Here is a 6,000-nt window from a genome sequence, read left to right on the forward strand (position 1 = left end):
GATGTTAATAGCACATAGGGATATATATATATATTAGGCCATGCAAAAAAGTTCAAAATAGGGTTGTTTGAGAGGCTTTGTTTCCCTATCTTTCCCAAGTAATTTGCTGGTTTGTTCAAAAATATGTAGAACTTCTGTGTTGCTTTATAGGTTTTGCTCAGTCCTATTTATAGTTGTGTGTGGCTAATTAGCCTACCGGCTGCAAAAATTCCAGCTTGCACAGACAGTAACATAAGGGCCAGTCTATATCGCCGGTTCCAATTGCGACTTCCATTGACATGTTTCAACGGCTCGGCCGTCTTCATCAGATTCTGATGAAGACGGCCGAGCCGTTGAAACATGTCAATCTAACACTAAACAGTTACCAGGGGCGCCCCGTTTTAACTGTGGAACGGCTAATCTTTCTTCCCCCTACCAAGGTCTAATAGCTCGGCAAAGTTTGGAACATACAGTGACGACTGCGGAGGGTGGAACGCAAGGAAGTAGCTGAAGTGACCTGAGTGAGACGCATAAGGAAGTGACGTCACAACTCAGGAGCGGAGGACCGGAAGTCGCAATTGGAACCGCCGAGATTGAACAACTTAGGCTCAGAACGAGCCACCGGAACGGCTCTCCTGAGGTGGACCTGTGCGGAAGAAACCTGCTTGCAGAGCAGACCCTGTTAAGGATTGGAAATCCGTAAGTTATACCCGGACAGTATCACGGGAAGTGGTGAGACCGGTGATATAGACTGGCCCTTATGTTACTGTCTGTGCAAGCTGGAATTTTTGCAGCCGGTAGGCTAATTAGCCACACACAACTATAAATAGGACTGAGCAAAACCTATAAAGCAACACAGAAGTTCTACATATTTTTGAACAAACCAGCAAATTACTTGGGAAAGATAGGGAAACAAAGCCTCTCAAACAACCCTATTTTGAACTTTTTTGCATGGCCTAATATATATATATATCCCTATGTGCTATTAACATCCAGCCTTATTTTATCACGTGATTTGATATTTTTAAGGGGAACCAGCACGCTCCTTGTGTGTGAGTGTGTATGTGTATGTATGTGTGCAATATATTATTATTTTAAGATTGTTTAAAGACATAGAGGTCTGAATAAAACCTTTTTTATTACAATACATTTATGTCCAGCGCACTTCCTATTGCTGCATAAAGTTAAAAAATGTGACTGATGACAGGTTTTGGGCCAGTCCATCTTTTTAAGGGGGATTCTCATGGCTTTCTTTGTTTTAAACAAAGCATTTCCTGAACAACATTTGCAAAATGTAACTGACATAAGAGTGTGCAAGTGATTAGGGAAGCCGGCTGGTATCTTGCTATTTTCACAGTTAAACTGTTGTTCAGGAAATGCTGTTGAAAACAAAGAAAGCCCTGAGAATCCCCCTTAAAAAGATGGACTGGCCCAAAACCTGTCATCTGTCACATTTTTTAACTGCCTACTTTTTTCGCGAAAGAACCCCTTTAATGCAGCCTCGGTCCCCTCCTGTTTTAGGACCTTATAGGCATTCTTTTTCCCCTTCATTTTATCCCTAACCTTTCTATTCATCCATAGAGGCCTTTTTTTATTCCTAGACATTTTGTTTCCATATGGGATATACATACTACAATATTGATTGAGAATAAGTTTTAAAGCTTGCCATTTCCCTTCAGTGTCTTCCCCTTGTAGTACATTATCCCAGTTCACCAAACTTAGTGCCTGCCTGAGTTGATTGAACTTTGCTTTTCTAAAATTCATAGTTTTAGTGGTCCCGCTGCCCCGTGGCCTATCAGTCACCAGATCAAACATTATCATGTTGTGATCACTATTTCCCAAATGCTCTTGAACCTGCACATTTGATACATTATCTGGTCTATTAGAAATGATCAGATCCAGTAACGCATTCCCCCTAGTTGGTTCCGTTACCATTTGAGTCAAGTAATTGTCCTGTAGTGCTGCCAGAAATCTGCTGCTTTTACCAGAATGGGTAGCCTCAATACTCCAGTCAATGTCTGGAAAGTTGAAGTCAACTATGACATCATTTTTACTTGCAGCTTTTTCAATCTGCTGTAGTAATCGCAGTTCTGCAGCTTCATTAATAAGAGGTGGCCTGTAGCATACCCCAATAAGCAATTGCCAACCTTTATTTCCACCATGAATATTTACCCAACAGGACTCCACATCTTCGCAATCTTCCTCCATCTCATCGTTGAGGACAGCTGTAAAAGAATTCTTAACAAAGAGACAAACCCCTCCACCTTTTTTCCCTGTTCTATCCCTCCTAAACACATTGTATCCCTCTAAATTAGCTATCCAGTCATGGCTTTCATCCATCCATGTCTCGGTTAATATATTATTTTCCTCTACACAGAAGCTCTTTCTTAATGTTGATGCTTTGTGTTATACTTCTGTTGAGGCACGTATCATGGTGTCATGTATTAGACCCATTCCAGGGTAGGGTTCTCAAACTTGACACAATTGGTCACTAGATAACTGGGATTAATATTCAGGAAAATGGGTGGAGCCTACAACAGCCAATCAAAATTCACTTATTGATTTTCAAGGGGAATATTTACATTGTTGCCCTTCTTATACTCTTAATGGCAGAGGCCTCAAATCTGGTACAGTCTGTCACTGGGAGACTGGGGTTTAAATTCTAAAAAGGGGGTAGGCCACAAGAAGCCAATCAGAGTTGTTTAATTGCAATGGGAAAATGTAACGTATTGATTCCAAGGATCCCAAAGCTTATAAACTTGGTCATTGAATGACAGTATGTCAAGGTGAGAAATAGTGGGTAGAGCCAAAAGCAACTAACTTTTTACATGGGAAAGTATAAACTGCAGCCATTCTTACTGTTAATGGCAGGGTTCTCAAACTTGACACAGTTGGTCACTAGGTGATTGGGATTAGTATTCAGAAAAGTGGGTGGGGCCTACAACAGCCAATCAAAATTCACCTATTGATTTTCAAGGAGAATATGGAAATAGATGCCTTTCTTACACTGTTAATGGTAGAGGCCTCAAACCTGCTACAGTCGGTCACTAAGTGACTGGGGTTCAAATTCACTAAAGGGGCGGAGCCACACACATCCAATCAGATTTCTTTGCTGGATAAACTGCTTCCATTCACACAATTTTGATTCCTGGAACCCAAAAGCTCAAAATCCGGTCATTGAGTGACTGTGTGTGTCATAGTTACTAAGAGTGATTGGAATCAAAAACAGATTTCCCTGGGAAATGTAAACTGCAGCCCTTCACTGTTAATGGTAGGGTTCTCAAACTTTGCACAGTTGATTACTGGGTGACTGGGATTAATACTCAGAAAAGTGGGTGGAGCCTAAAACAGCCAATCAAAATTTACCTGGTGATTTTCATGGGGAATATTAAAATTGCTGCCATTTTGGCACTGTTAATGGCACAAGCCTCAAACCTGGTACAGTTGGTCATTGGGTCACTAGGGTTAAAAAAAGGGGTGGAGCCACAAACAGCCAATCAGATTTGTTTCATTTCACTGGGAAAATACAAATGATTGATGCCAAGGACCCCAAAGCTCACAAACCTGGTCATTGAGTGACTGTGTGTCCAGGTTACAAAAAGTGGGCAGAGCCAAAAACAAATTTCACTGGGAAAGTGTAAACTGCAGCCCTTCTTACACTGCTAATGGCAGTGTTCTCAAACTTTGCGCAGATGGTCACTGGGTGACTGAGATTAATATTCAGGGAAGTGGGTTAAGCCTGTAATAGCCATTCAAAACTCACCTGTAGATTTTCAAGGGGGGATATTTAAATTGTTGCCATTTTACACTGGTAATAGCTGATGCCTCAAACCTGCTGCAGTTGGTCATTGGGTCACTAGGGTATAAAAAAGGGCGTGGAGCCACAAACAACCAATCAGATTTGTTTCATTTCACTGGGAAAATACAAATAATTGATGCCAAGGACCCCAAAGCTCACAAACTTGGTCATTGAGTGACTGTGTGTCCAGGTTACAAAAAGTGGGCAGAGCCAAAAACAAATTTCACTGGGAAAATGTAGACTGCAGGCCTTCTTACACTGTTAATGGCAGGGTTCCCAAACTTTGCCCAGATGGTCACTGGGTGACTGGGATTAATATTCAGGGAAGTGGGTGGAGCCTATAATAGCCATTCAAAACTCACCTGTAGATTTTCAAGGGGGGGATATTTAAATTGTTGCCATTTTTACACTGGTAATAGCAGATGCCTCAAACCTGCTACAGTTGGCCACTGGTTGACTTGGGTTCAAATGCTGGAGAGGGGCAGAGCCACAAACAGCTAATCTGATTTGTACAATTTATATGGGAATATACAATTTATTGATGCCAAGGACCCCAAAGCTCACAAACTTGGTCATTGAGTGTTTGTGTGTTAGGGTTAAAAAAAAGTGGGTGTAGCCAACACCAGCCAAATACATACCCGGGCAATGCCGGGTCATCAGCTATTCATTTTAAAAAATTCAACAGATGAGGGTTGCATATTTTTATCAGAGGTAAAACTGTTAACCTATAAATATTCTGTTTATAGTGAGCAACACACGCACTACTTACTAATATTGATTATGACGACTTTTAAGTAGTTGATAATCATTTAAGGCAGATATTGATAAGATATTTGACATCCCCTCTCTAACGGAATCGAGGGGGTTGGGGTCATATGCGGTGGTGGGTCCACATCATGCGTGGGTCAAGGCCATGGCATATGGGAGCAGAGCAGCTTGAAGTGCATTGCACCCAGGGCTGGATTTACCATAAGGCACTGTAGGCTTGTGCCTACAGGCGCCTGATGATGGAAGGGTGACTCACTCCCCTCCCCGAGCGCCTCCCTCCTTCCCTAAGCATAGCCCTGATGTGAGTTTAAATGAGGGGTTACTCATTCTGCTCTCTGCATTCCACTGATGAGATCTCCCCTCAGTCAGGGACCTTCAGCTACTTAATATTGAGGCTACCTAATACTAAGGGGCGCCTGTAGCTACCTGTGATGGGAAGGGAAGTAAGGGAGAAATGACAGCTGGGCCAGTCAGCACACTTGTGGTGCAGTTTGGTTGGAGTTTTTAGGTTCATGCAGGGCGGAGTCTAGGGTGCCAGGACATCTGTGCCTATAGGCTGCTGTGATGTAAATCCAGGCCTGCATGCATGGAGGGCGGAGTCTAGGGTGCCAGGACATCTGTGCCTATAGGCTGCTGTGATGTAAATCCAGGCCTGCGTGCATGGAGGGCGGAGTCTAGGGTGCCAGGACATCTGTGCCTATAGGCTGCTGTGATGTAAATCCAGGCCTGCATGCATGGAGGGCGGAGTCTAGGGTGCCAGGACATCTGTGCCTATAGGCTGCTGTGATGTAAATCCTGGCCTGCATGCATGGAGGGCGGAGTCTAGGGTGCCAGGACATCTGTGCCTATAGGCTGCTGTGATGTAAATCCTGGCCTGCATGCATGGAGGGCGGAGTCTAGGGTGCCCGGACATCTGTGCCTATAGGCTGCTGTGATGTAAATCCAGGCCTGCATGCATGGAGGGCGGAGTCTAGGGTGCCAGGACATCTGTGCCTATAGGCTGCTGTGATGTAAATCCAGGCCTGCATGCATGGAGGGCGGGGGCTAGGGTGCCAGGACATCTGTGCCTATAGGCTCCTGTGATGTAAATCCAGGCCTGCATGCATGGAGGGCGGAGTCTAGGGTGCCAGGACATCCGTACCTATATGCTCCTGTGACGTAAATCCTGGCCTGCATGCATGGAGCCTAGGGTGCCAGGACATCTGTGCCTATAGGCTCCTGTGAGGTAAATCCTGGCCTGCATGCATGGAGGGCAAAGTCTAGGGTGCCAGGACATCTGTGCCTATAGGCCCCCGTGAGGTAAATCCAGGCCTGCATGCATGGAGGGCGGAGTTTAGGGTGCCAGGACATCTGTGCCTATAGGCTCCTGTGAGGTAAATCCAGGCCTGCAGGCATGGAGGGCGGAGTCTAGTGTGACAGGACATCTGTGCCTATAGGCCCCTGTGAGGTAAATC

The sequence above is a fragment of the Hyperolius riggenbachi genome, chromosome 1, assembly GCF_040937935.1.
Source record: "Hyperolius riggenbachi isolate aHypRig1 chromosome 1, aHypRig1.pri, whole genome shotgun sequence".
Lineage (NCBI taxonomy): Eukaryota > Metazoa > Chordata > Amphibia > Anura > Hyperoliidae > Hyperolius > Hyperolius riggenbachi.